The sequence below is a fragment of the Macaca fascicularis genome, chromosome 1, assembly GCF_037993035.2.
Source record: "Macaca fascicularis isolate 582-1 chromosome 1, T2T-MFA8v1.1".
Lineage (NCBI taxonomy): Eukaryota > Metazoa > Chordata > Mammalia > Primates > Cercopithecidae > Macaca > Macaca fascicularis.
The window spans coordinates 151,991,263-152,014,279 of record NC_088375.1 but is presented as its reverse complement, the minus strand read 5'-3'; the positions used below and the strand labels follow the sequence as shown (position 1 = coordinate 152,014,279).

General features: G+C 34.8%; 1 protein-coding gene across 1 annotated transcript in view; it reads right to left on the bottom strand.

The window, feature by feature from the left end:
• Positions 1 to 23,017, bottom strand: part of LOC123568046 (pancreatic progenitor cell differentiation and proliferation factor-like) — a 223,453-nt gene that overhangs the window by 6,799 nt on the left and 193,637 nt on the right. Inside the window, exon 3 of the transcript XR_012429149.1 lies at positions 9,379 to 9,492. The gene's annotated coding sequence lies outside the window, so the exon portion shown is untranslated. The remainder of the gene's footprint in view (positions 1 to 9,378; positions 9,493 to 23,017) is intronic.

The window sequence follows — 23,017 nt, the reverse complement described above, 5'->3', positions numbered from 1 at the left end:
TTCTTAACTGAAATTTTAAAGAATGCATTAAAGAAGCCCCTGCTTCCTGATTTTGCTAAATTCGTAGTTTTCATAGATGTAAAAGTGAAAGTAATTTCTAAATCAACCATGTGACATGGTGAAATTTTTTTTTAAATAAAGAGACATAGAGTGCCATTGACCTGTTTGAAATTGTCTCTAGCTCATAGTAGATGCCAATAAAGATTAAGTGGATTGTACCTTATAGTTTGGTAAGTTATTTTACTTATTTTGTGGTTTAAGATGGAATGTATAATAAATAGGGCACTCATCAGCTTTTTTAAAGGAGACAATAAAAAATACTGCACTGGACAAATTACTCTAGATTTGAATGGCAATATTTCCATATGTATGTCCAATGTTCTTCAACACTACATATTATTATGTTTAATGAGAAAGAAATAACTTTTAAATTGCACACTATTTTGCATATAGAAGGTATGCAATGCATTTATTTAAATGAATTGTGCTGAATTATACAAGAAGAACTTATACATACTGGGTTCCTCTTGACCCAAATATCCCTGAAAGTTGAAGTATTTTGCATGTTGGTCAGTATTTCTGCATTTACACATAGCCAGAAGATTGATTGCCACTCAAAATCATCAGCATCAGACCCATAAACTATGTATTCCTCTCTATGGTATTTCTGTGTTTTGCTATAAGCAAAACTCTGTAAAATAAACACAACTCTCATTGTGTTAGAGATGAAGTTGTCACAATCATTCTAGTTCATATCCAGATGATATTAAAAATAGGGTTTTCCACAAGCTAAGCAACAGAGAAATTACATTTCCTAGATTCAGGTCCCCTGCACAATTTCCAAGTGATGTAGCATCAACAACAGTCAAGGAGTATGATTTTATGACAATGTGTTTACAAATATATTAAGGGTGGAATTTTCAGCACCCTGAATGGGATTTGAGATTCAGTTCTTGCTTATCATACCCGTGGATGCTTGTCTATAGTTGTGTCTCTTGGCAATATGATAAAAATGAGTCCAGTGTTTATTTTTGTTCCTCTTTGGTTTAAACTATCCCCCCACCAAAATAAATAAATAAATAAACAAACAAACAACTATTTAGATGATACTTTAAGTGCCAAAAGGACACATTAATTAAATGTTACGGAGTGAATATTCCAGAAAAGATGTCATTCATACAGAAAGCCTCAATAAGGAGTCATTTTTGGATACTGAGAAGTCCCAAATGAAATACAATGTAAATTACAGTAGCTCATCAAAACTAACATATATCTCACAAACTATTCAACAGTTCTCCGTTTCATAGTCTGAAATTAAAATTCATATGTTTTTCTCTAAGGTCTAGTCCTTGTTGTCTCATATTTTTGATGGATGAACATTACTGGGATATTACTTTAAGTAACTTACTTTTCCTCTGTTTTTTTAATTTATTTTATTTTTTTTATTTTAAGTTCTAGGGTACATGTGCACAATGTGCAGGTTAGTTACATATGTATACATGAGCCATGTTAGTGTGCTGCACTCATTAACTTGTCATTTACATTAGGTATATCTCCTAATGCTATCCCTCCCCCCTCCCCCCTCCCCACAATAGGACCTGGTGTGTTACGTTCCCATTCCTGTGTCCAAGTGATCTCATTGTTCAATTCCCACCTATGAGTGAGAACATGCGATATATGGTTTTCTGTTCTTGCGATAGTTTGCTGAGAATGATGGTTTCCAGCTGCATCCGTGTTCCTACAAAGGAGATAAACTCATCCTTTTTTATGGCTGCATAGTATTCCATGGTGTATATGTGCCACATTTTCTTAATCCAGTCTGTCACTGATGGACATTTGGGTTGATTCCAAGTCTTTGCTATTGTGAATGGTGCCGCAATAAACATATGTGTGCATGTGTCTTTATAGCAGCATGACTTATAATCCTTTGGGTATATCCCCAGAAATGGGATGGCTGGGTCGAATGGTATTTCTAGTTCTAGATCCTTGAGGAATTGCCACACTGTCTTCCACAATGGTTGAACTAGTTTATAGTCCCACCAACAGTGTAAAAGTGTTCCTATTTCTCTACATCCTCTCCAGCACCTGTTGTTTCCTGATTTTTTAATGATTGCCATTCTAACTGGTGTGAGATGGTATCTCATTGTGGTTTTGATTTGCATTTGTCTGATGGCAAGTGCTGATGAGCATTTTTTCATGTGTCTGTTGGCTGTATGAATGTCTTCTTTTGAGAAGTGTCTGTTCATATCCTTTGCCCACTTTTTGATGGGGTTGTTTGTTTTTTTTCTTGTAAATTTGATTGGGTTCTTAATAGGTTCTGGATATTAGCCCTTTGTCAGATGAGTAGATTGCAAAAATTTTCTCCCATTCTGTAGGTTGCCTGTTCACTCTGATGGTAGTTTCTTTTGCTCTGCAGAAGCTCTTTAGTTTAATTAGATCCCATTTGTCAATTTTGGCTTTTGTTGCCGTTGCTTTTGGTGTTTTAGACATGAAGTCCTTGCCCATGCCTATGTCCTGAATGGTATTACCTAGGTTTCCTTCTAGGGTTTTTATGGTTTTAGGTCTAACATTTAAGTCTCTAATCCATCTTGAATTAATTTTCATATAAGAAGTAAGGAAAGGATCCAGTTTCAGCTTTCTATTTATGGCTAGCCAATTTTCTCAGCACCATTTATTACATAGGGAATCCTTTCCCCATTTCTTGTTTCTCTCAGGTTTGTCAAAGATCAGATGGCTGTAGATGTGTGGTATTATTTCTGAGGACTCTGTTCTGTTCCATTTGTCTATATTTCTGTTTTGGTACCAGTACCATGCTGTTTTGGTTACTGTAGCCTTGTAGTATAATTTGAAGTCAGGTAGTGTGATGCCTCCAGCTTTATTGTTTTGGCTTAGGATTGTCTTGGCAATGCAGGGTCTTTTTTGGTTCCATATGAACTTTAAAGCAGTTTTTTCCAATTCTGTGAAGAAAGTCATTGGTAGTTTAATGGGGGTGGCATTGAATCTATAAATTACCTTGGGCAGTATGGCCATTTTCACAATATTGATTCTTCCTATCCATGAGCATGGTATGTTCTTCCATTTGTTTGTGTCCTCTTTTATTTCATTGAGCAGTGGTTTGTAGTTCTTCTTGAAGAAGTCCTTCACATCCCTTGTAAGTTGGATTCCTAGGTATTTTATTGTCTTTGAAGCAATTGTGAATAGGAGTTCACTCATGATTTGGCTCTATGTTTGTCTGTTACTGGTTTATAAGAATGCTTGTGATTTTTGCACATTAATTTTGTACCCTGAGACTTTGCTGAAGTTGCTTATCAGCTTAAGGAGATTTTGGGCTGAGACAATGGGGTTTTCTAAATATACAATCATGTCATTTGCAAACAGGGACAATTTGACTTCTTCTTTTCCTAACTGAATACCCTTGATTTCTTTCTCTTGCCTAATTGCCCTAGCCAGAACTTCCAACACTATGTTGAATAGGAGTGGTGAGAGAGGGCATCCCTGTCTTGTGCCAGTTTTCAAAGAAAATGCTTCCAGTTTTTGCCCTTTCAGTATGATATTGGCTGTGGGTTTGTCATAAATAGCTCTTATTTTTTTGAGATACATTCCATCAATACTGAATTTATTGAGAGTTTTTAGCATGAAGGGCTGTTGAATTTTGTCAAAGGCCTTTTCTGCATCTATTGAGATAATCATGTGGTTTTTGTCTTTGGTTCTGTTTATATGCTGGATTACATTTATTGATCTGCGTATGTTGAACCAGCCTTGCATCCCAGGGATAAAGCCCATTGATCATGGTGGATAAGCTTTTTGATGTGCTGCTGGATTTGGTTTGTCAGTATTTTATTGAGGATTTTTGCATGAATGTTCATCAAGGATATTGGCCTAAAATTCTCTTTTTTTGTTGTATCTCTGTCAGGCTTTGGTATCAGGATGATGTTGTCTTCGTAAAATGCATTAGGGAGGATTCCCTCTTTTTCTATTGATTGGAATAGTTTCAGAAGGAATGGTACCAACTCCTCCTTGTACCTCTGGTAGAATTCGACTGTGAATCCGTCTGGTCCTGGACTTTTTTTGGTTGGTAGGCTATTAATTATTGTCTCAATTTCATAGCCTGCTATCGGTCTATTCAGGGATTCAACTTCTTCCTGGTTTAGTCTTGGGAGAATGTAAGTGTCCAGGAAATTATCCATTTCTTCTAGGTTTTCTAGTTTATTTGCGTAGAGGTGTTTATAGTATTCTCTGATGGTAGTTTGTAGTTCTATGGGGTTGGTGGTGATATCCCCTTTTTCATTTTTTATTGCATCTATTTGATTCTTCTCTCTTTTCTTCTTTATTAATCTTGCTAGTGGTCTATCAATTTTGTTGATCTTTTCAAAAAACCAGCTCCTGGATTCATTGATTTTTTGGAGGGTTTTTTGTGTCTCTATCTCCTTCCGTTCTGCTCTGATCTTAGTTATTTCTTGCCTTCTGCTAGCTTTTGAATGTGTTTGCTTTTGCTTTTCTAGTTCTTTTAATTGTGATGCTAAGCTGTCAATTCTAGATCTTTCCTGCTTTCTTTTGTGGTCATTTAGTGCTATAAATTTCCCTCTACACACTGCTTTAGATGTGTCCCAGAGATTCCGGTATGCTGTATTTTTGTTCTCATTGGTTTCAAGGAACATCTTTATTTCTGCCTTCATTTCGTTATGTACCCAATAGTCATTCAGGAGCAGGTTGTTCAGTTTCCATGTAGTTGAGTGGTTTTGATTGAGTTTCTTAGTCCTGAGTTCTAGTTTGATTGCACTGTGGTCTGAGAGACAGTTTGTTATAATTTCTGTTCTTTTACATTTGCTGAGGAGTGCTTTACTTCCAACTATGTGGTCAATTTTGGAATAAGTGTGATGTGGTGCTGAGAAGAATGTATATTCTGTTGATTTGTGGTGGAGAGTTCTGTACATGTCTATTAGGTCTGCTTGGTTCAGAGTTGAGTTCAACTCCTGGATATCCTTGTTAACTTTCTGTCTCGTTGATCTGTCTAATGTTGACAGTGGGGTGTTAAAATCTCCCATTATTATTGTATAGGAGTCTAAGTCTCTTTGTATGTCTCTAAGCACTTGCTTTATGAATCTGGGTGCTCCTGTATTGGGTGCATATATATTTAGGATAGTTAGCTCTTTCTGATGAATTGATCCCTTTACCATTATGTAATGGCCTCCTTTGTCTCTTTTGATCTTTGATGGTTTAAAGTATGTTTTATCACAGACTAGGATTGCAGGCCCTGCTTTTTTTCTGTTTTCCATTTGCTTGGTAGATCTTCCTCCATCCCTTTATTTTGAGCCTATGTGTGTCTCTGCATGAGAGATGGGTCTCCTGAATACAGCAAACTGATGGGTCTTGACTCTTTTTCCAATTTGCCAGTGTGTCTTTTAATTGGACCGTGTAGTGTTAACATTTAAGGTTAATATTGTTATGTGTGAACTTGATCCTGTCATTATGATATTAGCTGGTTATTTTGCTCGCTAGTTGATGCAGTTTCTTCCTAGCATTGATGGACTTTACATTTTGACATGTTTTTGCAATGACTGGTACCTATTGTTCCTTTCCATGTTTAGTGCTTGTTAGTTTTCCTTCTAACAATCAGGACCCACAGCTGTAGGTCTGTTGGAGTTTGCTTGAGGTCCGCTCCAGACCCTGTTTGCCTGGGTATCAGCAGTAGAGGCTGCAGAAGATAGAATATTGCTGAACAGCGAGTGTTGCTGTCTGATTCTTGCTCTGGAAGCTTCGTCTCAGGGGTGTACCCTGCCATGTGAGGTGTGAGGTGTCGGTCTGCACCTAGTGGGGGATGTCTCCCATTTAGGCTACTCACGGGTCAGGGACCCACTTGAGCAGGCAGTCTGTCCATTCTCAGATCTCAACCTCTGTGCTGGGAGATCCACTACTCTCTTCAAAGCTGTCAGACAGGGGCAATTACCTCTGCCGATGTTTCTGCTGCTTTTTGTTTAGCTATGCCATGTCCTCAGAGGAGGAGTCTACAGAGGCAGGCCGGCCTCCTTGAGCTGTGGTGGGCTCCACCCAATTCGAGCTTCCAGTAGGCTTTGTTTACCTACTTAAGCCTCAGCAATGGTGGGCGCCCCTCCCTCAGCCTGGCTGCCGCCTGGCAGTTAAATCTCAGACTCCTGTGCTAGCAATGAGGGAGGCTCCGTGGGCGTGGGACCCTCTGGGCCAGGTGTGGGATACAATCTCCTGGTGTGCTGTTTGCTAAGACCCTTGGTAAAGCGCAGTATTAGGGTGGGAGTTACCCAATTTTCCAGGTGTTGTGTGTCTCAATTTCCTTTGGCTAGGAAAAGGAATTCCCTTCCCCCTTGTGCTTCCCAGGTGAGGAGATGCTTCGCTCTGCTTCAGCTCTCGCTGGTGAGGCTGTACTCGCCGTCCAGCGCCAACTGTCTGACATGACCCAGTGAGATGAACCCGGTACCTCAGTTGAAAATGCAGAAATCACCCATCTTCTGTGTTGCTCACGCTGGGAACTGGAGGCTGGAACTGTTCCTATTTGACCACTTTGGGCACACTCCCTCCTGTTTTTTTTTTTTTATACAGTTTAATTTTAAACTTTTTGCACTTGGCAATGTATAATATATTGGAATTAGTTCAAGGGCTACACTTTCCCACAAAGGTAAAAGTTAAAGCTAAGTACAGTGTAATCTTTTGCAGAAAAATTTCCTGAAATTTTTTTAGATTCAAAACACGGAGGCAGGTTTAAGAACATTTGCCGAAGATTATGGTGATTTTAGTCTGTCCATCGCTTTAGTGTAGACAGTTTTCCTGTGCTAATAACAGCCTCTTTTTTTTGTTTTGACTTTCTCTGGTACTGTTTTTGCTTTTCTCCTTCACACAGTCCATTTCCTTTATGTTGTGCTGGGTCTACATCAGTAATCAGGAAAAGAGAATTAAAGTAAAATGTGTGTTTCCACCTAAAAAGTACAAATTGTTTTTTCTTCCACCTCACTTAATTTTGTTAGCCTTGCTGAAATAAATTTGAAAAACTACCAGGGAAATGTGTCAGCCAAAGGCAAGACCTGTCCAGTTTAGAATTAAAACTTTGACTTGAAGTTCTGGCAGTTTATTTTCGAAAAATTTTGTGTTTGGAGGAGCAATTATAGCTCTGAGGAAGAGTGAGTTGAGAGCTAAAGAATTTTGAAAGCACAGCAAGAATTTTGACATGAGTGGAGGTAGGGCATTAATCTATAAACAGATACAAAAGAAAATAGCTAAATAGTTAAATTAAAAAAAAAGAAGAGTGAGAAATGGGTCTCATGTTTCAAGGAATAGTGCTTTTTGGGGTAACACCTATTTTACTTGGTGTTCATAGCTCTATGTTATGGCTTTTATTCCTCTAAAACAAGGGGCAAAATAATTAGCACTGCTTTTGTTGTTGTTATTTTTTCTCTTGAACTAGAGAATTGAGTTTAGATTTTTGTATATTGTACGTATAACTCTGGGCAAGTGAGCAAATCTCCTTAATGCTCACATTTCTCACTGGTAAATAGAAGTTAAGAAAGAATACTCACCTTGCAGGTATATTGGAAGGAAAAGAAGTAAAATATATTAAATGCTGGACACTTCTAAAAGTCTAACAAAAAGTAACTGGTGTAGCTGCTATGGAGCTTGCTAAGGCTAGCCAAAGGGTGGAATCTTCATCATAGGCTCCAACATTCAGCTAAACCAGAAAGTGTTGATTGTTGGTGAGAGCCTGCTCTGGGTTGAGAGAATAGATGGGCAAAGAGTGCTGACTTGGGGTCAAGGGTTATATCAAATTGTGTCACTAACCTATTCCTGGAAGCCAATGATGAGAGATTATAGAGCCCTAGGCAACATGAGTTATAGCCTAGGGCACAGGCAGCCAAGGAAAAAGACCAGCCTTTAGAGCAGATTGAATACAATCAACAGGGAGCTCAAAGGCTAATGGTGTGCACAAATTGACTAGGGTCAACAAAGGCAGTGCACTACAGAATTGGCAGTAAACCTTTCCCTACTAGGAAAATCAAACTTTTAAAAAGAAATAAAGAATATCCAACATGGCCCAAAAGGACTTCCATCATCTAGCTCCATCCTGCCTTAATACTCACTGTGAGCCATTCCCTTTCTCTCTGAGTCCCAATCACACAAGATTTCTGTGTGGCAACTTTAAGTATTACATGTCTTATATTTAAGCCTCTTTGTTTATGTAGCACTTACAAATGTCTACACTTCTTTAGATGTTTATTTAATGACCTTTTAAAGGCAATCCTTATCTGTTCAATCTCTAATCTCTGCCAATATAATATTTTGTAATCCTGGAATATTTTGCCATCCTCCTTCTTGTCAGTAATAGTAACCTAGTTAAATAATTGAGGATCTAATTGGTCATTTAAAGTTTCTTAACTTGCTTTTTTTTTTCAAGAACAGGGATTTTGTCTGTCTTATTCAGCCAGTCCTAATATGATCAGTGCTTAGCATGGAATCTTATATAACATGAGAAATTAATAAGTATTTGTTAAGTGATTGAATAGTAATCAGACAGATAAAGTTAAGAGCCTTCAGTCTAAGCCTAAGATCCTTAGAAACAACAATAGGTGAGAATCAGAAAAGTCCATTACTAGGGATGGGAGAGAAAAGAAAAACAGAGCTTAAATGGGGAATAAAATGAAACCAGTCTTCCTAATGTTAGGGGTTTATTGATCTATTGATGAAATACTTTGAAGCTTAAACATTCTGTACCAGAGTTAGGACTATAATGCATGCAATCAAGAAAGTCTGTAAATGGTTTCTCCTAATGTTGTCCTTTTTTTTTTTTTTTCAACTAATACATTTGGTGATTGCTAAACTGTGATTCAAATAAGCTTTGGTGTTAATAAAAACAGGTACCAAAACTGAGTAAAGCCACCTTGTTAGTCATATCTTTTAGTAAGAATGATGCTTAATATTGATGTCAGGTATTGAGTAATTTCATGTATTTTCTCACTTAATCTTATTAACCCTCTGAGGTAAGCATTATTGGAATTTTACAGATGAGGACGCTGACGTTCAAAGAGGGTAAGTTATTTGCCTGAAGTTATACAGCTGCTACGGGGCAGCGCTGAAATTTGAACTCAATCATGTTATTGCAAAGCTCATTTTCTTAACTCTTATGATATACTAGAAATTGTAAGCTGGCCTGCTTTTATTGCTTTGTCAGTTTAGTCAAGATTTTATAAAAGGGTATCCAAATGTGATTTTTTTCTATGTATCAGAAAGCCTGAGTCGTCTGGCAAGAATCTACTCAGTAAGTCAGGAATTTTTCCATGCGACTTTCCTTTTCTTTACTTCTATTACTTCTTTTAAGTAAATAAAGTGAAAAAACGTATACAAACACTTTAAACTCACCACTATATCTTGGCAGGAAAAAGATTTCCTATCAGTAGATTTGGAATCTTGTCGAAGCATTTCCAAAGATGTTAACAGATTGCAATAAAACTTGGTACAGTGGTGAGAGCAAATCTAGAAAGACAACAACAAAAAGCAACCCTGAAATTTAAGCAAATAAAAGGCCTGTTATATTTCAATTTAACTCTCTTTCTTTGTCTGCTTTCCTGTTCTGTCTTCTCTCATCTTAATTGTATTTCATCAGCTTCTATTATTTCTCTTTAATTTATTTTAAATATTTTTCAGACCAATATCTTTTTGCATCTCTTCCTCGAATAATGGTTTTCCAAGCTTCCATGTTTATAGACTTGGCCCCTCTCCATGGCCCTGTCTATACATTGCTTTGGATTTACATACTCTGCCCCTTCCTGCTGAAGACTGGATCTAGATTATACTAATAATGATTCCTTCATAGAATTACAAGACTCTCAAGGAGACTGCATTTTGCATTTATTTCCAGCTTATGGCCAATTATCAGACAAATAAAACTTAAGTTTAACTCTGCATAAAGAACTGGATGATGGTGAAACAGTACATTATTGGAATATTTGACCCTTTTATACTCATCAGTGTTTAAAATTCCTTTAGTAGAAAAGTTTATGTGAAGTAAAATGTGCACATCTGAAGTGAATTTTAAGCCTTGACAAATTTATCCACCCATGTAAGCTACACTCCTATTAAGATACAGCTGCCACACCCAAAAGTTTTTTCTTCCATGATCCTTCTCCATAAATCCTCCCCAAATCACAAAGGCAAATGCTTTACTGATTTTTTTTTTACTATAGTTTGCTTATTATAGAAGTTAAATAAATGCAATCCCACAGTAAGTATTCTATAAATGACTTGTTTCATGTAGCATAATGTTTGTAAAATTAATTCATATAGTTGCTGATGTATAGCAATAGTTTCTTAATTGTTATTGCTGAATAGCATTTTATTGTATTTATACTGCAATTATTTTCTCATTTTCCTGGTGCTGAGATATGGATTGTTTCCAATTTGGGGCTCTTAAGAATAAGGCTGCTGGAAACACTCTTGTATAAGACTTTTAGAGAACATATGTTTCATTTCTCTTGGATAAATACTTAGACATTGAATTATTGGGCCATAGGATACATGTCTATGGACATTTGTAAGAAAGCACCAAAAATATTTAGATCCCCATTATCACTGTCTGAGTGTTCCGGTTGTTACACATTGTCAACACTTCCTGTTGTCAGTCTTTAAATTTTAGCCATTCTATTAGGTGTTTGGTGGAATTTCATTGTCACTTTAATTTGCATTCCCTTGGTGACTAATGATGTTACAGTTTTTTTGTGTTTTACTGACCAGTTGAATATCTTCCTTTCAAAGTGTCTAGTTTTTTGTCCTTTTTTCTTTAACGAAGCTGTCTTTTCATTGTGGAGTTTCAGGAGTTCTTCATATATTCTAGATGCAAGTCCTATTTGGCAAATATTTTTCCCAGCCTGTAGCTTGCTTATACATTTTCTTAATGCAGTTTGATGAGAAGTTTTAAATGTTGATAAAAGCATAATTTAATTTTTCCTTATGATTATTGCTTTCCATGTACTGCTACAAAATCTTTGCCTATTTGCAGGTTGCAATGGAACTTTCCTTACGTTTTCTTCTAAAGCTTCATAAATATAGTTTTTCCCCAAATTTCTTATCTAATTGTTTACATTTTTTTTACTTAAAATATTACAGTTTGCAATGGGCTACATGGATACCCAGTAGATGCTCTTTCTATGTTAGTTATCAATGAACCATACTACTCTGACACTTTTGCAAGTATTTGACTCCATTTTTCCTTCTTCATCCCTCTAGTCTAAGGGAAAGGTTTTAAATAAATACTGTGTATAATTTAGGATATTGTCAGAAAGGAGAAACTACCCTTAGCATTTCAGATAGAGAAAATTTAATTCAGAGTTCTTTACAGGAATGTTGGAGGAGTTAGAGAAACAAGAGGGGAAAGTAGGTTTACCGGATGCTTAGTAACTGTGGACGCCAGAGTTGAAGGAGCAAAAGAGAAGCAGAACTTTCCTAGCTCTTGAGGTCACTGCTGTTACAAGTTCCTGTTGTTAGCACTAGGACCTGCCCTCCCAGGCCTCTGGCATTGTGTCTCCTGTCATTAATGCTAATCCCGCTCCCCTGCTGCTGAAGATGACACAGGAAACTGAGAAGATGAGGAAAGTCACTCTTTTCTCTCTCTTTTCTCCAATCTCCTAACAGTGCCTTTCATTGGTAGAACTGAAAAAGAAACTAGTTTTTAAGGGAGTCTGGGAGATAGACTCTGTGGGTTTCTCACCACTAAAATAGAGAGAAGAGCACATCAAAATAAGATATTAGCTAATAGCACCAAAATAATTGACCAGCATAGAAGCCATCAGGTCCCGTCTCATAAAATAGCTTTTTGGGTTGTGGGACTTTAAGTCTACACTCATCATGTTGCTGCAGATGACTGATGGACAGCAAATATTTGAGGCCTTTCCATGCCTTCCCTAAGATTCTGTGCAGCTTATTTAAGTCATGAACCAAACGAAAACCTCAGTAAAATACTATTTTTATCCTTACTCCTCCCACAAAATATAAATCAGGACATAAAGTGAGAGCCATCTGCTGAGGAAGTCCTGAGCAAGCAGGTTCCCAAGACCCCCCTCATCTATATTCACAGCTCCAGGGCTTCTCTGGGCTTTGAGGTCATTGAGCTGCTGACTGGAGCAATTTCACAGCCTGATGTGGCCAGAAAAATGTTTGTGGAGACAAAAATTATACTATAAAATTATAATCCCTTCCCATATAATTGCATTAAATGATACAAACAGGAGAATGAACCAATGTAAAACATTCTAGGGAGGAGAAGCACTCCAGAATGGTGGCATGAGGAGCTGTGCAAAGTCTCCCCAGAAAAACAACCGTAACAAGTAAGTCAAAATTGCAAACAAATAAACAAAAAGCAAAGTCTCAGCAAATTATCTTAAGCAAATGGAAAAAGGATTTATTCAAGAAAATGTATGAAATCTTGGTGAGAATAATGGGCGTCTGTGGCATCTGAGCAATGGCCCCACTCTCTTCCCGCCTCCAGCCCTGTGTGATGGAAGTCTCTGGGCAGATACAACCAAGAACAACAGGAGGCGCAGTCAGGTGTCTATTTTACTTGGAATAAAGTGTGAAGGAAGTTCAAGCCTGAAGGCTCTGTGAAAATAATGGAGATTTTAGCTAAGAAGCACCTTTCTAGGGTATAAGCCGGTCTCAAAGACTGGCCTTAGAAACTATCCCTGCAAAGGGTTCATGCATTATTTGATCATATTTTGTGACAATTTATGATCCATGATATTGTTGAAAACAAGAGAGCAATCAGCTAGCGGTTGGTAAAGGTTAACGTCTAGGTGTGATACCAATAGAGAGATACCAATCAGAAACTCACAATGAGATAAGGGAGATCAGCGAAAGACACTGTCAGAGAGGTCAGGTAAAACCGCTGTTATCCCTGGGATGGGAGGAGGGAGTCAAGATGAACATGCATGCCCAAAGTTGCACCCTCTGAGAAGCGACACTCTAGACTCTACACTGTAGGAGAAAAAATAGACTTCAATGGACAGAGCCCTAAAACATATGAAACAATAACTGACAGAATTGAAGGGAGAAATGGATGATTTAACTATAATAGTTGGAGGTTTCAAAATCTCACTTTTAATAATGGAGAAAATAAGTAGGCAGAAGATAAACAAAGATATATGACTTGAACAGCACTGTAAACCAATTAGCCTTAACATACATCTCTAGAACACTCTACCCAATAACAACAGAATACACATTTATCTCAAGCACACATGGTACATTTTTTAAGACAGACCATAGGTTAGGCCTCAAAACAAAACTCAGTAAATTTAAAGGGATTGAAATCATGCGAAGTATGTTCTCTGACCTTGAGAGAATGAACTTTAAAATAAAAACTAACAGGAGGAAACTTGGGAAATCCACAGATATGTAAAATTAAGCCACACATTTCTAAGTATCCAATAGGGCAAAGAAGAAATTACAAGGGACATTATAAAATTCTTAGAGATAAATGAAAATTTATAAACAGAAATTAAAAGAAAACAGCCAGGCTCTATGGCATGCTCAACTCCTGGGCTCAAGTGATCCTTTCACCTTAGCCTCCCAAGTACCTGCCATTATTATTTCCAAGTACCAGGAGTTTGAGACTAGCCTGGGTAACAGACCAAGGCCCCATCTAAACTTAAAACAAAAAAACAAAAGCTTCATCTTTTGGGATGAAGCAAAACTAGTGCTTATAAATACAATTTATAGTCATAAACACCTTTAATACAAAAAGGGCCCAAATCAACGGTAAGAAACTGGAAAAAAAAAGAACCAATGAAATGTAAATTAAGCAGGATGAAGGAACTAATAAATGTCAAGTCAGTAATTAATGAACTAGAGAATAGAAATACATATGGAAAAAAAAATCAATGAAACTGAAACTTATTTTCTATTTTTAAAATCAACCAAAGTGACAAGACTTTCAGGCAAATGAGCAAGAGAAAAAGAGAGAGGACTCAAATTACTACAATCCAGAATGAGAGATTAGACCTCACTGTCAACATTACGGAATGAAAAAGATTAGAAAGAAATATTATTAAAGAATTTTAAAAAATGATTACTTAGATGAAATGGATAAATTCCTATAAAGACTTATATGACCCAAATAAAAAAACAGAAAATATGAATTAGACCCATATAAAATATAAATAGATAATTTTAAAACTCTTTGTAAAAAGCCAATGTCCAGTTCCTTCACAAATATTTTAAAAATTAACATCAATTATTGATAAACACTTTCAAAAATAGAATAGGAGATGCATTTCCAGTGTATTCTATGAGGTCAGTATTACTCTGATACAAAAACCAGAGAAAGAAATTACAGGAAAAAAATACAAACCAATATTGCAAATGAATATAGACCAAAAATCTTCAATAAAATATTACCAAACTGGATCCAGTAAGAGGCAAACAGTAATATACAATAAGCACGTGTGATTTATCACAGGAATTCTAGGTTGTTTTAAAATATGAAATTCAATCATTGTCTTATGCCATATTAATAAAATACAGAATGAAAACCACATGGTTATCCCAATATGTGCAATGAATGTATCTGAACAAATTCCAAAAGCTTGTAAAAAAAAAAGGAAAAGTTTGATAACAAACACCTATAAAAATCCCTGCAGTTAACATCTTTAATGGTATGTTTTTCCCTAAGATCAAGAATAAGACCAGAATCTCTGTTCTTGCCACTTCTATTCCACATTGTATTGAAAGTACTAGTCAGGCCAATTAGATTTAAAAAAAAAAAAAAAGTTGTATTCAGATTGCAAAAAGAGAAGTAATATGATCTCTTTTCACAGACAACATGACATTGTATATAAAAATGTCTAAAGAAATCACTAAATATCTATTGCAATTAATAAACAAGCACAATAAGGTTGCAGGATAATACCAGATCAATCTAAAAAATTAATTATCTTTCTATATTCTAGCAATGGACAATCTGAAAATAAAATTTGAAAATTAATGGCATTCACAGCAATCTGGATGGAATTGGAGAATATTATTCTAAGTGCAGTAACTCAGTAATGGAAAACCAAACGTTGTATGTTCTCATTCCAAAGTGGGAGCTAAGCTATGAGGATGCAAAGACATAAGAATGACACAATGGACTTTGAGGACTCAGGAGGAAAGTGTGGGAAGGGGATGAGGGATAAAAGACTCCAAGTTGGGTTCAGTGTACACTGCTCAGGTGATGGGTGCACCTAAAGCTCACAAATCACCACTAAAGAACTTACTCATGTAATCAAATACCACTTTCCCCAAAAAAACTTTGAAAATTAAAAAAAAAATTAAAAAACGGTATCAAAAATAATTTTTAAATGTAGAAATACATTTTATAAAAGATTATAAAACTTATATTATGAAAACAGCAAAACTGTTTTGAAGGGAATTGAAGACATAAATAAATAGAAAGATATCCCATGCTCGTGAATCAGAAGACTTAAATTATGAAGATGACAAGATTCTCCAAATTGATCTACAGATCCAATGAATTTCTTAACAAATTCCCAGTTGGCTTTTTCAAAACTTGATAATCTGATCATACAATTGATATTAAAAATGCAAGAGACACAGAATGGCAGAACAATCTTGAAAAAGTAAAACAAGTGCCAGGACTCACATTTCTTGATTTCAACACTTTAAAGCTACAATAATCAAAACCATGTGGCAGTAACACAAAGATGAACAAACAGACTATAAAATAGAATTGAGAGTAGAGAAATAAACACTTACATGTATGATCAATTGATTTTTGATAATGCTGCCAACAATTCAATGGAGAAAGAATCGTTTTTTAAGAAATGGTACCCAGACAACTGGATATCCACATGCCAAAAGATGAAGATGGATGCCTTCCTCATATCATACATAAAAATTAACTCAGAATGAATCTTAGACCTTAATGTGACAGCTACAACTATAAATTCCTAGAATAAAATTTAAGAGAAAATTCTTGTAACATTGTATTAAGTAATGGTTTCTAGGTACAATATCAAAACCACAAACTGTAAAAGAAAAATAGATACATTAGACTTCATCAAATTAAACAACTTTATGCTTCCTAAGACACAATCAAGAAAGTGACAAGAAAATCCATAAATAGGAGAAAATAGCCTTAAATCATGTATTTGATGAGGAGTTAATATCCAGCATAAATAATTCTTAGTATTCCACAGTAAAAACACAATAAGGCAATTAAAAAAATGGGAAAAATCTTTAAGTAGACATGCACCCAAAGAAGATGTGCAAATGACCAACAAACATATTAAAAGATTCTCAATATCATTAGTCGTAAAGAAAATGTCCATCAAAATCATGATGAGATACAACTTTGCACCCAGTAGGATGACTAAAAATGACAAGATGTAACCAGTGTTGGCTAGGATGTAGAGAAATGGGAACCTTAATAGATTGCTTGTGAGCCTGTAAAATTGTACAGCTACTTTGGAAAACATTCTAGCAGTTCCTCAGAACAGTCAACATAGATTAACTGTATGACACTCAACAATTCTACTCTTTTTTTATACCCAAGAGAAATGAAAATATGTCAATGAAAATTTTGTACCTGAATATTCTTGGCAGCACTATTCATTAATTACAAAAAATCAGAAACATCCCAAATACGAATTAACTGTTGAATGGCTAAACAAATTGTGATATATTCATACAACAGAATATTCAGCAATTAGAAGGCATGAAATACTGATATATGCCACAATATGGATGAAGCTTGAAAACATTATGCTGAGAAAGGAGACAGTCACAAATGAAAACATATTGTGTAACTTCCTTTACATGTAATGGTAAAATGGACATACATGCAAACAATAAAAGGTAGATTAGGGCATGTGGTTTTCGTGTGGGCAATGAAAATATTTTACAATTATGTAGTGGTTATGTTTGCAAAATTTTGTGAATATATTAAAACTATTGACTTGTACACTTCAACAGGTAAATTTTAAGGCATTTGAATTACATCTCATAAAGCTTTAATAGCAAGTAAGCAAGCAAACAAACATAACACCTGGGGAAACTCTGTTTGATTCTCAAACACTGAAACGTTTTTCTTGGCGATTCTCTTTTACATGGAAGCTTGTAAGAGTCACTATGATGATGAGCACTTTACATATATATTTTCACTTAATCTCAATAACTACAGCAACTCCATGAACTGAGTGTATTGTTTTCCCTGCTTCGTACATGATATAACAGAGACCGAGAAAGGTTAAAGCCATTGGTCGAATTCACATTATTACTAAATCTCACAACCAAGTTCTTGTTCTTAACCATGATGTTGTACTGTTCACTCCACCCTAGCACCCCAGATAGGAAACTTAGATGCTTTTGAATGTGATGGACCGACATCACTAGATGTTGTGCACAGTTCCTAGGCTCCTTAGAGAAATTTCAAAATTCCAGTATTAGTAGTTGCCCGAAGGAGATTTTAGCTGACCAATATGATGTTTGCAATAATAAACAACCCACAGATTGCTTGTTAGAACTTTTTGGCATGAACAGAGGTATAATAAACATGCAGTTCAAACAACTCATAGTGCTTTATGTTGTCTCTTTCTTTTCAAGTATGACAACTTATCAAATAATAATACTCATTTCTAAGGTGTCTTTATGGGTTCTCCTTTGTTATTTATGCAATGATGCATGGTGTAGGTTGCAAACACACAAATCATAATATTGAACCCAACTGAAGAGAAGTTATCAACACCAGCTAATGACAATTAACAAAATAAAGTGATGAAAAATAATCAACAGATCATTTTATGTACTCTTTCAAATTAATAAACAGTTGGGTTCAAGTTTGCCTTTAAGTAGAATTACTCAATTCAAAGCCCCACAAAAGTATGCATAAGGATACAACTAACAATTCAAGGGGAAGTCAAAATCATACAGACCAATGAAGTCTTTACAGGTGAATAAAGAGATGGCTCAAGAAACTCTTCTTTCTTTAATGTCACAGAACTAAGCAGAGATAGAACCAGAACTAGAATCTAAGTCTCCTGATTTCCAGCCTAGTTGCAATGTTGCTCTCTCCCGTTTAATCCCAATGGACTCAGAACATTAATGTAATGTGGGTACATTCAACTTTTATTTATACTTGACAAAGTAGAAAACATTTTCTTATCAAATGTTGAAGTAAAAGGAATGTTGATTAGTCAACATTTTATGAAGATTTATTAATTTTGTCTTAGTTGTTCTTACATTTATTTAAACATTGATTACCTCTCTCTTTCTCAAGAAAATAATCTTTCTCCGGCTCCCTAACTGTAGTGCCAAAATGTAAGAGTTTATTTTACTGACAGTACCGAAGGAAAATAGTTAAAGATGAAGAAAAGGGATGCTATAAGAGATCCCTACGGCAATCAATAAATAATAAGATGTTAATATAATAATAATGTAATGTAATACAATTGATGTAATCAATCAATAAATAAGATGTTAAAAACCTAAAAACCAATATCAACATACAGAGTAAAGGTTCACTTAAAAGTGAACTTTGAAATGTAAACAGAAACCTCTTTTTTTCTAGCAATAATGCTGAAATAGTACAAATCCCGTCATCAGATATCACAGGGCAACAATTACTTGTGCAATATGACAACATTAGTCTAAGGTCTTAAAGCAGAAAGAGTATCACAGGAAGCTATTTATGTTACATGCTAGGCCCTTTTGGCGTTAATTCTCATTGGGTTTGGCATCATTTCCAATCCACAGAATTGACAGGATATGACATCGTAAATTCTATTTTCTAGAATTTCTGATTTGTAAAGAATTGTATAACATACTTTTGATTGTGACTTTCTATGTGTTGTTGAATCCTTTTATATTTTTATTACTTTGTCCCCAAGCTAGATTGTTCCTCTTTCTTCTTAATCTGAATACAGTTAATGGATAATTACAAATTAGTGGAATGTGCTTCTGATATAATCTGTAATCACTTACTTAAACAGTGGCAACGAATTCTAATCTTAAAATCTGATGGTAAGTATGTAGTCTTTAATAAAATCCAGTGAGAACAGTAAATTAAAAAAAAAAAACTTAAGTAAAAAATAAAGACTTTATAGCAAATTTTTTAAAATGACTTTTTTTTCAGCTACTTTCCTAAGAGGAAGAATTGTAAGACATTACTCATTCATTCATCATTTACATTGTTCTTTATTCAAGCCATTAAAGTTTACATTGTCTAATATTTTTTGACTTGTTTCTCACCTTCAATTTCATTAATATTGCAATTGAGTAGAATGCGAGTAAAAAAAGATGTACCATGATTGCTTTTCTTGGACTTTCAAGATATGGATTTAAACTATATATGCATATATGGTATATTTGCTATTTATATAAAGAAACACACCATATATATATATGATTTATAGATGTAATATGTCATTTTAAATAAAAGTAATCCATTTTCATTATAAAAAATTCTGGAAGATGCAGACAGTTGTTTTTAACTATCTATGCTCCCACCACTTAGAATTACCCAATCTTAATGCTTTTATTTATTTTCCTCTAGCCTAAATAAATATCTGAAATAAAGGTTATATGTTTACTCTCCATGTTCATCATAACCAAGGGGAACTATACTATCTGCCACAGAGTCACAAAAATATAAAGATAATTTTCTAACACAGCAGCCAATTAACATGATGAAAAGTCTAAGGGTAGCTTAAAGCTTGATCTTTATGAATTTGAAGTGGCATGCTAAGTTTAGACAGATTAATTAAAACAACCAGGTACATGTTGTTATCATATTCGATTCACATCTTCCAGTATTAAGGTTGTATTAGGTTTTAAAAATGAGGAATTAATCCAGAGAGGTGCTAATTAAATGTAAATAAAGGCCATTATCAACTTCTCAATGGAACTCAACTGGTATTATTATATCAAATAAATCTGGTGTCAATCAGATGCCCGGGTGCATGGCTCCTCTTAATTTTCAGCTTTAGGTTTTTCAAAGAACTATTATTGACTAGATAAATTTAATTACATATTCATAGAAAGGTTTCCTGACCATTTTCTTGGATAGCACAGAATATCCTGCAACATAACTATTTATTCCCTCAAAACGAAGGTTTGTTTCATCAACAAAATGACTTTAGACTATCATTCATATCAAGCGGTTCAGTTCACCCAGAACATTCCTGGAGTACAATTTCAATTGTGGATTTTTTCCAGGAAAGTGATCCAAGGAAATTTCACATTTTACAAGTGTGTACTATGAAATATGCTCCTACTTGCCTTTTTCACTCAATTTTGTTTGAGCATATCTAAGTGTCTTTAGGTATTAAAAATAAATGTTCCATATCAATCTAATAGATAAATGATGCGAAATGATTTTTTTTTTTTCTGTGAAAAGAAAAAAAGAATTCAAATGACAGAATTCTGGTCTTGAAAATGAACGTTTTTGAAAAATAGTCTTGAAATATTATGATTAATAATAATTAGCACAGGCTAAATAGTATTATCATTTGTTTGCCATTGTTTAGAAAAGTGGAAAATTGTAGTTATAATTGTTCTGCTCTTATTTTAACAACTTTATATTGCTTGCACTAAGCATATGGTTGATTACAATGTTTTATGAATTTCTGAAGTTGAGGCTGCCTCTAAGACCCAAACTTTTAGGTTCTTTTTAAGTTCTCTATAAAAGCATGACCATACTTAATTGTTGGTGTAAGTCAAGTTAGAGCACTTGTTTTATTTAATTAATTGGGTAACTTTCACATTTCCTTACATTAAAGATCTGCTACTTGAATAATGTTGTTTTAAACAAAAGCAACGAAATAATACAACTACCTAGTAATGTTGTAAGTTCTTAGCAAATGTTTATTATTTTGAATGGATTTAGAAGATACCGGATAAACTGCTCTCAAGGAGCTTAAATGTTAGACAGTGAGATAAAAATAAAGCACACAAAAAACATTCCTAAAGCAAACACAATTAGATTCTTTAATAGAACAGTCTTATAAAAACTGAAGCCATCCCATAACTACATTGATAAGAAGAAAACTAACATTTGTGATATGTTTATCCTCTCTGGAAGCAGAACTAATTAACTCCATGAGGTTTCTCCATAGGTTTCTGGAACTGAAATAATAACATCATGTCTTGTTATTGGAACAATATATCAAAAGACAAGCAAATATAAAACTAATTCTCTGTGGAATGATACTTTCAAGTTGGAATTTATGTTACATTAACCTATTGTTTGAGAGGTTATATATGATGACATTTTTGTCTTAAGTATTATTTGGCTAGTGTGGGTTTACCAAGCTAGCTATGCCAATAGAGAAATTCTGGAATATATTTTCTGTTACATACGTTGAAGGATTTTTCTCAGTGAGATAAACGAACAAGTCTAATTTCTTCCGAGTCTATAGGACATTTTTCAATTAGATCTTAAGCCAAATGAAACTACCAATAGCATGTCTTTAAGCCTAGGGATGGAGATTTTGGCTCACTTTTTAGACCAGCGAGAGAAGGTCAGGTATGTTGCTTCCCTCAGGCTTTCTATCTTTCCTAAGCCCACTAATGAGAGCTTCAACAGATGAGGAAATTCCTTACTTGGTGTAAATCCAAAATCAGAGAATTTACAGACATGATAGTAATGTTTAATCAAAGATTGTAGGCATGTGTTTATGATGAAAAAACACATTACTATTGGATCAGTTAAATCTAGGTATAAACTTTGTTTCTGCTACTTACTAGCTGGGTGACCTCAGGGAAGTTGTTTACCTCCTCTGACATATAAGGATAATAATGACTACTATTTAAGGTTATTGTAAGAATATCATGTAACTACCTAGGATGGTGTCTGGCATACAAAAAAAGGATCAGAAAATGTTACCCATCTTTTTATTTGATCAATGTATAATATAAACAATGTTTTGAGGGAGTAGAAATAGTAGTAATGTTTTGAGAGAGTAACAATACTTTCACACATATATTATTAAAAACAATAACAGCAACGACAAAAAACTCCCAAAAATACACTATAAAGGACAAACTCAAGTAGGGAAATGGTGCATTGCTAATGTATTATTGCTAATGGTGACATGTTAAGTATTTTAAAGATTCCAGTAAGCACAACGCAGGAATTGTAAATAAGACTCTATGGTAGCCTACTAAAAAGAAAGGTATCTCCATGAAGAAAAGTTAATGACATTTGGAAACTGATCTGTGGGGTGAAAATGCAGAATTTCTGCAGAAATGGGTGACTCATAAAGGGTAGTAAGAACCCATGATAAATTGAAGAAGAATCCTTATTGCGGGAAATGTCAAGCTTGAAAGCTTTGCAAGTAAAAGGAAGAGAAAACACAAAAGAAAGACAAGCAGAAAGCAACCCAAGTCTTGCTAAAAGGTATAGACATAGGCAACTCTGCTCAGAGAAGCCAAATGAAGCCAGGGTGCTCAGGGCCAGCAGAGCACTTTATTTAAGGGGCCAGGAGATGGAGAGTGAACTTTGAAACACTCACCAGAAAATCCAAGAAAGTCTTAGTAGGCAAACATAAGCTCTTTTTCATCAGTAAATGCATTTCGTATATTCTTATTACTCATGAGACAAGCGTACTGTTAACCTACAGAAATAACTTAATAACTTATGCTTTATTATTATTATGCTACAATTAATTACAGAAAATGACCTTGACTGTAGTATTTGAGACTGTTCTTAGGCAAGTGTTATTTAATAAAAAGAAAGAAAGGACATTTAGTAAATCATATAATTTTAGTTCTTGGGGATAAAAGGCCAAATGAAATTCATAATATTCTTAGAAACTTAAATAGGAAAAAACTTTCTCATGTGACTTTGGATATTTTTCTACTTCATGAATCTTTCTGTGCGTTTGACTAGTACAATCCTTCCCCAATCGCAAATAATGTATATATTTTAATCTCAGTCATTCCATCAGTCTCATGTCATTCACATGTAGTGTATTGTTCTTAACTAGTCATTTGATTGGTGATGATAGATGCT